Genomic DNA, 11489 nt, shown 5'->3' with positions numbered 1-11489 from the left:
GCCGTGCGCAAGAGCCAAGTGGCCGAAAATAGCCCCCGCCGAGCGGATCGGCGGTTTATAAGCACCGCGGAGGTGGTCGCGGCGCCTCATTCGACTTCCAGCGGCCGGCGAGATCGCGCACCCGCCCGGCACATCCGGGAGGCCGTGCGCACGAGCCAAGTGGCCGAAAATAGCCCCCGCCGAGCGGATCGGCTGTTTATAAGCACCGCGGAGGTGGTCGCGGCGCCTCATTCGACTTCCGGCGGGCGGCGAGCTCGCGCACCCGCCCGGCACATCCGGGAGGCCGTGCGCACAAGCCAAGTGGCCGAAAATAGCCCCCGCCGAGCGGATCGGCTGTTTATAAGCAACGCGGAGGTGGTCGCGGCGCCTCATTCGACTTCCAGCGGCCGGCGAGCTCGCGCACCCGCCCGGCACATCCGGGAGGCCGTGCGCACGAGCCAAGTGGCCGAAAATAGCCCCCGCCGAGCGGATCGGCTGTTTATAAGCACCGCGGAGGTGGTCGCGGCGCCTCATTCGACTTCCGGCGGGCGGCGAGCTCGCGCACCCGCCCGGCACATCCGGGAGGCCGTGCGCACGAGCCAAGTGGCCGAAAATAGCCCCCGCCGAGCGGATCGGCTGTTTATAAGCACCGCGGAGGTGGTCGCGGCGCCTCATTCGACTTCCAGCGGCCGGCGAGCTCGCGCACCCGCCCGGCACATCCGGGAGGCCGTGCGCACGAGCCAAGTGGCCGAAAATAGCCCCCGCCGAGCGGATCGGCTGTTTATAAGCACCGCGGAGGTGGTCGCGGCGCCTCATTCGACTTCCAGCGGCCGGCGAGCTCGCGCACCCGCCCGGCACATCCGGAAGGCCGTGCGCACGAGCCAAGTGGCCGAAAATAGCCCCCGCCGAGCGGATCGGCTGTTTATAAGCACCGCGGAGGTGGTCGCGGCGCCTCATTCGACTTCAAGCGGCCGGCGAGCTCGCGCACCCGCCCGGCACATCCGGGAGGCCGTGCGCACGAGCCAAGTGGCCGAAAATAGCCCCCGCCGAGCGGATCGGCTGTTTTTAAGCACCGCGGAGGTGGTCGCGGCGCCTCATTCGACTTCCAGCGGCCGGCGAGCTCGCGCACCCGCCCGGCACATCCGGGAGGCCGTGCGCACGAGCCAAGTGGCCGAAAATAGCCCCCGCCGAGCGGATCGGCGGTTTATAAGCACCGCGGAGGTGGTCGCGGCGCCTCATTCGACTTCCAGCGGCCGGCGAGATCGCGCACCCGCCCGGCACATCCGGGAGGCCGTGCGCACGAGCCAAGTGGCCGAAAATAGCCCCCGCCGAGCGGATCGGCTGTTTATAAGCACCGCGGAGGTGGTCGCGGCGCCTCATTCGACTTCCGGCGGGCGGCGAGCTCGCGCACCCGCCCGGCACATCCGGGAGGCCGTGCGCACGAGCCAAGTGGCCGAAAATAGCCCCCGCCGAGCGGATCGGCTGTTTATAAGCAACGCGGAGGTGGTCGCGGCGCCTCATTCGACTTCCAGCGGTCGGCGAGCTCGCGCACCCGCCCGGCACATCCGGGAGGCCGTGCGCACGAGCCAAGTGGCCGAAAATAGCCCCCGCCGAGCGGATCGGCTGTTTATAAGCACCGCGGAGGTGGTCGCGGCGCCTCATTCGACTTCCAGCGGCCGGCGAGCTCGCACACCCGCCAGGCACATCCGGGAGGCCGTGCGCACGAGCCAAGTGGCCGAACATAGCCCCCGCCGAGCGGATCGGCTGTTTATAAGCACCGCGGAGGTGGTCGCGGCGCCTCATTCGACTTCCAGCGGCCGGCGAGATCGCGCACCCGCCCGGCACATCCGGGAGGCCGTGTGCAAGAGCCAAGTGGCCGAAAATAGCCCCCGCCGAGCGGATCGGCTGTTTATAAGCACCGCGGAGGTGGTCGCGGCGCCTCATTCGACTTCCAGCGGCCGGCGAGCTCGCGCACCCGCCCGGCACATCCGGGAGGCCGTGCGCACGAGCCAAGTGGCCGAAAATAGCCCCCGCCGAGCGGATCGGCTGTTTATAAGCACCGCGGACGTGGTCGCGGCGCCTCATTCGACTTCCAGCGGCCAGCGAGCTCGCGCACCCGCCCGGCACATCCGGGAGGCCGTGCGCACGAGCCACGTGGCCGAAAATAGCCCCCGCCGAGCGGATCGGCTGTTTATAAGCACCGCGGAGGTGGTCGCGGCGCCTCATTCGACTTCCAGCGGCCGGCGAGCTCGCGCACCCGCCCGGCACATCCGGGAGGCCGTGCGCACGAGCCAAGTGGCCGAAAATAGCCCCCGCCGAGCGGATCGGCTGTTTATAAGCACCGCGGAGGTGGTCGCGGCGCCTCATTCGACTTCCAGCGGCCGGCGAGCTCGTGCACCCGCCCGGCACATCCGGGAGGCCGTGCGCACGAGCCAAGTGGCCGAAAATAGCCCCCGCCGAGCGGATCGGCGGTTTATAAGCACCGCGGAGGTGGTCGCGGCGCCTCATTCGACTTCCAGCGGCCGGCGAGATCGCGCACCCGCCCGGCACATCCGGGAGGCCGTGCGCACGAGCCAAGTGGCCGAAAATAGCCCCCGCCGAGCGGATCGGCTGTTTATAAGCACCGCGGAGGTGGTCGCGGCGCCTCATTCGACTTCCGGCGGGCGGCGAGCTCGCGCACCCGCCGGGCACATCCGGGAGGCCGTGCGCACGAGCCAAGTGGCCGAAAATAGCCCCCGCCGAGCGGATCGGCTGTTTATAAGCAACGCGGAGGTGGTCGCGGCGCCTCATTCGACTTCCAGCGGCCGGCGAGCTCGCGCACCCGCCCGGCACATCCGGGAGGCCGTGCGCACGAGCCAAGTGGCCGAAAATAGCCCCCGCCGAGCGGATCGGCTGTTTATAAGCACCGCGGAGGTGGTCGCGGCGCCTCATTCGACTTCCAGCGGCCGGCGAGCTCGCACACCCGCCAGGCACATCCGGGAGGCCGTGCGCACGAGCCAAGTGGCCGAACATAGCCCCCGCCGAGCGGATCGGCTGTTTATAAGCACCGCGGAGGTGGTCGCGGCGCCTCATTCGACTTCCAGCGGCCGGCGAGATCGCGCACCCGCCCGGCACATCCGGGAGGCCGTGTGCAAGAGCCAAGTGGCCGAAAATAGCCCCCGCCGAGCGGATCGGCTGTTTATAAGCACCGCGGAGGTGGTCGCGGCGCCTCATTCGACTTCCAGCGGCCGGCGAGCTCGCGCACCCGCCCGGCACATCCGGGAGGCCGTGCGCACGAGCCAAGTGGCCGAAAATAGCCCCCGCCGAGCGGATCGGCTGTTTATAAGCACCGCGGAGGTGGTCGCGGCGCCTCATTCGACTTCCAGCGGCCGGCGAGCTCGCGCACCCGCCCGGCACATCCGGGAGGCCGTGCGCACGAGCCAAGTGGCCGAAAATAGCCCCCGCCGAGCGGATCGGCTGTTTATAAGCACCGCGGAGGTGGTCGCGGCGCCTCATTCGACTTCCAGCGGCCGGCGAGCTCGCGCACCCGCCCGGCACATCCGGGAGGCCGTGCGCACGAGCCAAGTGGCCGAAAATAGCCCCCGCCGAGCGGATCGGCTGTTTATAAGCACCGCGGAGGTGGTCGCGGCGCCTCATTCGACTTCCAGCGGCCGGCGAGCTCGCGCACCCGCCCGGCACATCCGGGAGGCCGTGCGCAAGAGCCAAGTGGCCGAAAATAGCCCCCGCCGAGCGGATCGGCGGTTTATAAGCACCGCGGAGGTGGTCGCGGCGCCTCATTCGACTTCCAGCGGCCGGCGAGATCGCGCACCCGCCCGGCACATCCGGGAGGCCGTGCGCACGAGCCAAGTGGCCGAAAATAGCCCCCGCCGAGCGGATCGGCTGTTTATAAGCACCGCGGAGGTGGTCGCGGCGCCTCATTCGACTTCCGGCGGGCGGCGAGCTCGCGCACCCGCCCGGCACATCCGGGAGGCCGTGCGCACGAGCCAAGTGGCCGAAAATAGCCCCCGCCGAGCGGATCGGCTGTTTATAAGCACCGCGGAGGTGGTCGCGGCGCCTCATTCGACTTCAAGCGGCCGGCGAGCTCGCGCACCCGCCCGGCACATCCGGGAGGCCGTGCGCACGAGCCAAGTGGCCGAAAATAGCCCCCGCCGAGCGGATCGGCTGTTTTTAAGAACCGCGGAGGTGGTCGCGGCGCCTCATTCGACTTCCAGCGGCCGGCGAGCTCGCGCACCCGCCCGGCACATCCGGGAGGCCGTGCGCACGAGCCAAGTGGCCGAAAATAGCCCCCGCCGAGCGGATCGGCGGTTTATAAGCACCGCGGAGGTGGTCGCGGCGCCTCATTCGACTTCCAGCGGCCGGCGAGATCGCGCACCCGCCCGGCACATCCGGGAGGCCGTGCGCACGAGCCAAGTGGCCGAAAATAGCCCCCGCCGAGCGGATCGGCTGTTTATAAGCACCGCGGAGGTGGTCGCGGCGCCTCATTCGACTTCCGGCGGGCGGCGAGCTCGCGCACCCGCCCGGCACATCCGGGAGGCCGTGCGCACGAGCCAAGTGGCCGAAAATAGCCCCCGCCGAGCGGATCGGCTGTTTATAAGCAACGCGGAGGTGGTCGCGGCGCCTCATTCGACTTCCAGCGGCCGGCGAGATCGCGCACCCGCCCGGCACATCCGGGAGGCCGTGCGCACGAGCCAAGTGGCCGAAAATAGCCCCCGCCGAGCGGATCGGCTGTTTATAAGCACCGCGGAGGTGGTCGCGGCGCCTCATTCGACTTCCAGCGGCCGGCGAGCTCGCACACCCGCCAGGCACATCCGGGAGGCCGTGCGCACGAGCCAAGTGGCCGAACATAGCCCCCGCCGAGCGGATCGGCTGTTTATAAGCACCGCGGAGGTGGTCGCGGCGCCTCATTCGACTTCCAGCGGCCGGCGAGATCGCGCACCCGCCCGGCACATCCGGGAGGCCGTGTGCAAGAGCCAAGTGGCCGAAAATAGCCCCCGCCGAGCGGATCGGCTGTTTATAAGCACCGCGGAGGTGGTCGCGGCGCCTCATTCGACTTCCAGCGGCCGGCGAGCTCGCGCACCCGCCCGGCACATCCGGGAGGCCGTGCGCACGAGCCAAGTGGCCGAAAATAGCCCCCGCCGAGCGGATCGGCTGTTTATAAGCACCGCGGAGGTGGTCGCGGCGCCTCATTCGACTTCCAGCGGCCGGCGAGCTCGCGCACCCGCCCGGCACATCCGGGAGGCCGTGCGCACGAGCCAAGTGGCCGAAAATAGCCCCCGCCGAGCGGATCGGCTGTTTATAAGCACCGCGGAGGTGGTCGCGGCGCCTCATTCGACTTCCAGCGGCCGGCGAGATCGCGCACCCGCCCGGCACATCCGGGAGGCCGTGCGCACGAGCCAAGTGGCCGAAAATAGCCCCCGCCGAGCGGATCGGCTGTTTATAAGCACCGCGGAGGTGGTCGCGGCGCCTCATTCGACTTCCAGCGGCCGGCGAGCTCGCGCACCCGCCCGGCACATCCGGGAGGCCGTGCGCAAGAGCCAAGTGGCCGAAAATAGCCCCCGCCGAGCGGATCGGCGGTTTATAAGCACCGCGGAGGTGGTCGCGGCGCCTCATTCGACTTCCAGCGGCCGGCGAGATCGCGCACCCGCCCGGCACATCCGGGAGGCCGTGCGCACGAGCCAAGTGGCCGAAAATAGCCCCCGCCGAGCGGATCGGCTGTTTATAAGCACCGCGGAGGTGGTCGCGGCGCCTCATTCGACTTCCGGCGGGCGGCGAGCTCGCGCACCCGCCCGGCACATCCGGGAGGCCGTGCGCACAAGCCAAGTGGCCGAAAATAGCCCCCGCCGAGCGGATCGGCTGTTTATAAGCAACGCGGAGGTGGTCGCGGCGCCTCATTCGACTTCCAGCGGCCGGCGAGCTCGCGCACCCGCCCGGCACATCCGGGAGGCCGTGCGCACGAGCCAAGTGGCCGAAAATAGCCCCCGCCGAGCGGATCGGCTGTTTATAAGCACCGCGGAGGTGGTCGCGGCGCCTCATTCGACTTCCAGCGGCCGGCGAGCTCGCGCACCCGCCCGGCACATCCGGGAGGCCGTGCGCACGAGCCAAGTGGCCGAAAATAGCCCCCGCCGAGCGGATCGGCTGTTTATAAGCACCGCGGAGGTGGTCGCGGCGCCTCATTCGACTTCCAGCGGCCGGCGAGCTCGCGCACCCGCCCGGCACATCCGGGAGGCCGTGCGCACGAGCCAAGTGGCCGAAAATAGCCCCCGCCGAGCGGATCGGCTGTTTATAAGCACCGCGGAGGTGGTCGCGGCGCCTCATTCGACTTCCAGCGGCCGGCGAGCTCGCGCACCCGCCCGGCACATCCGGGAGGCCGTGCGCACGAGCCAAGTGGCCGAAAATAGCCCCCGCCGAGCGGATCGGCTGTTTATAAGCACCGCGGAGGTGGTCGCGGCGCCTCATTCGACTTCAAGCGGCCGGCGAGCTCGCGCACCCGCCCGGCACATCCGGGAGGCCGTGCGCACGAGCCAAGTGGCCGAAAATAGCCCCCGCCGAGCGGATCGGCTGTTTTTAAGAACCGCGGAGGTGGTCGCGGCGCCTCATTCGACTTCCAGCGGCCGGCGAGCTCGCGCACCCGCCCGGCACATCCGGGAGGCCGTGCGCACGAGCCAAGTGGCCGAAAATAGCCCCCGCCGAGCGGATCGGCGGTTTATAAGCACCGCGGAGGTGGTCGCGGCGCCTCATTCGACTTCCAGCGGCCGGCGAGATCGCGCACCCGCCCGGCACATCCGGGAGGCCGTGCGCACGAGCCAAGTGGCCGAAAATAGCCCCCGCCGAGCGGATCGGCTGTTTATAAGCACCGCGGAGGTGGTCGCGGCGCCTCATTCGACTTCCGGCGGGCGGCGAGCTCCCGCACCCGCCCGGCACATCCGGGAGGCCGTGCGCACGAGCCAAGTGGCCGAAAATAGCCCCCGCCGAGCGGATCGGCTGTTTATAAGCACCGCGGAGGTGGTCGCGGCGCCTCATTCGACTTCCAGCGGCCGGCGAGCTCGCGCACCCGCCCGGCACATCCGGGAGGCCGTGCGCACGAGCCAAGTGGCCGAAAATAGCCCCCGCCGAGCGGATCGGCTGTTTATAAGCACCGCGGAGGTGGTCGCGGCGCCTCATTCGACTTCCAGCGGCCGGCGAGCTCGCGCACCCGCCCGGCACATCCGGGAGGCCGTGTGCAAGAGCCAAGTGGCCGAAAATAGCCCCCGCCGAGCGGATCGGCGGTTTATAAGCACCGCGGAGGTGGTCGCGGCGCCTCATTCGACTTCCAGCGGCCGGCGAGATCGCGCACCCGCCCGGCACATCCGGGAGGCCGTGCGCACGAGCCAAGTGGCCGAAAATAGCCCCCGCCGAGCGGATCGGCTGTTTATAAGCACCGCGGAGGTGGTCGCGGCGCCTCATTCGACTTCCGGCGGGCGGCGAGCTCGCGCACCCGCCCGGCACATCCGGGAGGCCGTGCGCACGAGCCAAGTGGCCGAAAATAGCCCCCGCCGAGCGGATCGGCTGTTTATAAGCAACGCGGAGGTGGTCGCGGCGCCTCATTCGACTTCCAGCGGCCGGCGAGCTCGCGCACCCGCCCGGCACATCCGGGAGGCCGTGCGCACGAGCCAAGTGGCCGAAAATAGCCCCCGCCGAGCGGATCGGCTGTTTATAAGCACCGCGGAGGTGGTCGCGGCGCCTCATTCGACTTCCAGCGGCCGGCGAGCTCGCGCACCCGCCCGGCACATCCGGGAGGCCGTGCGCACGAGCCAAGTGGCCGAAAATAGCCCCCGCCGAGCGGATCGGCTGTTTATAAGCACCGCGGAGGTGGTCGCGGCGCCTCATTCGACTTCCAGCGGCCGGCGAGCTCGCGCACCCGCCCGGCACATCCGGGAGGCCGTGCGCACGAGCCAAGTGGCCGAAAATAGCCCCCGCCGAGCGGATCGGCTGTTTATAAGCACCGCGGAGGTGGTCGCGGCGCCTCATTCGACTTCCGGCGGGCGGCGAGCTCGCGCACCCGCCCGGCACATCCGGGAGGCCGTGCGCACGAGCCAAGTGGCCGTAAGCCGTGAGACCGCTCAGAATTTTTCATTTTATAGACACAATCGCCCCTGAAACCATGCCAAGCAGCGGCGGGACTTGATGGCTGTGGTAAAAGTTTCCTTTCACAATTGACGTGGGAAAAAAAAAAAAAAAAGGCTTTCAGCACCTGGTATTCCCGGACGGTCACCCTTCCCTTTTGTTTTTTTTTTTTTGTTTTTTTTACAACCAGGGCCGAAACAGGCTTTCTTCCAAGGCTTTTGGTGTTTTCTGGAAACATGGCTATCATGAAAAGTTATTGACAGCTTTTTATGCGGTAGCACGAATTTGCCGTTGCGACCTGCATTTTGCTGAATCAAAATAAATGCCTTGAAAAGTTTAAAAACACTTCATGGAAGTCACTTCACTGGTTTCTTTTATATCAAACAAATTGTTTTAGGTTATTCACCTGACATGTTTCGGCGGTTTCTTCCGCCTTCATCAGAGTGTCACAGATGTGATGGTGACGCGTCTTTATCAGCTGATGGATCAACATGTCAGGTGAATAACCTAAAACAATTTGTTTGATATAAAAGAAACCAGTGAAGTGATTAAATAAGGAAAAACAAAATGAACTTAGTACAATTACTTCATGGAAGTGTTGTGTTGGGTTCTTTTACAAGTCAAGCCTGCTGCTTTGAGTTCACAGGGAGCCATGCTCACTGTACATAGTCTGCTCTCTAGCGGTAAAAAAATTAACTACAATGCTGTGGATGTCACCACATAATATAGCTTTCAAACTCGTGTTATAGTTTCAATGTCGGAGTTTAAATTAGGCTTGCTGTTTCCGGATGCCATTCGTGATGGGTGTTGTAAAAAATAGCTTCTTAAACGATTGAAGTGCACATAAGAAAAAGAAAAAGCTTACAGCACCTGGTATTCCCAGGCGGTCTCCCATCCACGTACTAACCAGGCCCGACCCTGCTTAGCTTCCGAGATCGGACGAGATCGGGGGTTCTCAGGGTAGTATGGCCGTAAGCCGTGAGGTGACCCAACATTTTGCATTTTATAGACACAATCGCCCCTGAAACTAGCGAGCGAGCCAATGAAGCCTTCAAAACTGCTTCGGCACATGGAGACCAAGCATCCTGCATTAAAAGACAAACCTTAACCACTTCGGGTTTCATTGTCTCCGATTACGCCTGGATGGGACCGGCTCGTTTCTGAGAAACAAGCTCGGTGCTCCCAATAATTCAACGTAATGGTGACTTTTATTTTTATGTGGTTTATATTTGTTTTTATGCCAGTCGTATCATTTTATTTAATCGTATTTACCGTATTTGCCGGTGTACAGGTCGACTCGGTGTATAAGTCGACCCCCTAAAATTCGACGGAAATTTACGATTTTATGATATATCCTTTGTATAAGTCGAGCTCAATTGTTGCATTATATTAAACTTCAAAATTCAATATGCGAAATTTATTGACGAAATGTGTTCAAATTCTGGGAGGCCGTGCGCATGCTGCTGTTTATAAGCACCGCGGAGGAGATCGCGGCCGGCGAGCTCGCGCACGCCGCCCGGCACCAACGGGAGGCCGGAAATAGCTCCAAGCCGAGCGGATCGGCACTTTATAAGCACCGCGGAGGATATCGCGGCGCCTCATTCGACTTCCAGCGGCCGGCGAGCTCGCGCACCCGCCCGGCACATCCGGGAGGCCGTGCGCACGAGCCAAGTGGCCGAAAATAGCCCCCGCCGAGCGGATCGGCTGTTTATAAGCACCGCGGAGGTGGTCGCGGCGCCTCATTCGACTTCCAGCGGCCGGCGAGCTCGCGCACCCGCCCGGCACATCCGGGAGGCCGTGCGCACGAGCCAAGTGGCCGAAAATAGCCCCCGCCGAGCGGATCGGCTGTTTATAAGCACCGCGGACGTGGTCGCGGCGCCTCATTCGACTTCCAGCGGCCAGCGAGCTCGCGCACCCGCCCGGCACATCCGGGAGGCCGTGCGCACGAGCCACGTGGCCGAAAATAGCCCCCGCCGAGCGGATCGGCTGTTTATAAGCACCGCGGAGGTGGTCGCGGCGCCTCATTCGACTTCCAGCGGCCGGCGAGCTCGCGCACCCGCCCGGCACATCCGGGAGGCCGTGCGCACGAGCCAAGTGGCCGAAAATAGCGCCCGCCGAGCGGATCGGCTGTTTATAAGCACCGCGGAGGTGGTCGCGGCGCCTCATTCGACTTCCAGCGGCCGGCGAGCTCGCGCACCCGCCCGGCACATCCGGGAGGCCGTGCGCACGAGCCAAGTGGCCGAAAATAGCCCCCGCCGAGCGGATCGGCTGTTTATAAGCACCGCGGAGGTGGTCGCGGCGCCTCATTCGACTTCCAGCGGCCGGCGAGCTCGCGCACCCGCCCGGCACATCCGGGAGGCCGTGCGCACGAGCCAAGTGGCCGAAAATAGCCCCCGCCGAGCGGATCGGCTGTTTATAAGCACCGCGGAGGTGGTCGCGGCGCCTCATTCGACTTCCAGCGGCCGGCGAGCTCGCGCACCCGCCCGGCACATCCGGGAGGCCGTGCGCACGAGCCAAGTGGCCGAAAATAGCCCCCGCCGAGCGGATCGGCTGTTTATAAGCACCGCGGAGGTGGTCGCGGCGCCTCATTCGACTTCCAGCGGCCGGCGAGCTCGCGCACCCGCCCGGCACATCCGGGAGGCCGTGCGCACGAGCTAAGTGGCCGAAAATAGCCCCCGCCGAGCGGATCGGCTGTTTATAAGCACCGCGGAGGTGGTCGCGGCGCCTCATTCGACTTCCAGCGGCCGGCGAGCTCGCGCACCCGCCCGGCACATCCGGGAGGCCGTGCGCACGAGCCAAGTGGCCGAAAATAGCCCCCGCCGAGCGGATCGGCTGTTTATAAGCACCGCGGAGGTGGTCGCGGCGCCTCATTCGACTTCCAGCGGCCGGCGAGCTCGCGCACCCGCCCGGCACATCCGGGAGGCCGTGCGCACGAGCCAAGTGGCCGAAAATAGCCCCCGCCGAGCGGATCGGCTGTTTATAAGCACCGCGGAGGTGGTCGCGGCGCCTCATTCGACTTCCAGCGGTCGGCGAGCTCGCGCACCCGCCCGGCACATCCGGGAGGCCGTGCGCACGAGCCAAGTGGCCGAAAATAGCCCCCGCCGAGCGGATCGGCTGTTTATAAGCACCGCGGAGGTGGTCGCGGCGCCTCATTCGACTTCCAGCGGCCGGCGAGCTCGCACACCCGCCAGGCACATCCGGGAGGCCGTGCGCACGAGCCAAGTGGCCGAACATAGCCCCCGCCGAGCGGATCGGCTGTTTATAAGCACCGCGGAGGTGGTCGCGGCGCCTCATTCGACTTCCAGCGGCCGGCGAGATCGCGCACCCGCCCGGCACATCCGGGAGGCCGTGTGCAAGAGCCAAGTGGCCGAAAATAGCCCCCGCCGAGCGGATCGGCTGTTTATAAG

At 66.1% G+C, this 11489-nt stretch overlaps 1 non-coding gene across 1 annotated transcript; it reads right to left on the bottom strand.

The window, feature by feature from the left end:
* Positions 1-8940: 8940 nt before the first annotated feature.
* Positions 8941-9059, bottom strand: LOC125993077 (5S ribosomal RNA). The gene has a single exon (XR_007489972.1). It is a non-coding gene; the product is annotated as a 5S ribosomal RNA (ribosomal RNA).
* Between the last annotated feature and the right edge of the window lie 2430 nt (positions 9060-11489).

Source organism: Syngnathus scovelli, unplaced genomic scaffold (genome assembly GCF_024217435.2).
Source record: "Syngnathus scovelli strain Florida unplaced genomic scaffold, RoL_Ssco_1.2 HiC_scaffold_252, whole genome shotgun sequence".
Classification (NCBI taxonomy): Eukaryota; Metazoa; Chordata; class Actinopteri; order Syngnathiformes; family Syngnathidae; genus Syngnathus; species Syngnathus scovelli.
The sequence above is the reverse complement of the archived record's forward strand: the minus strand, read 5'-3'. Positions and strand labels throughout refer to the sequence as shown.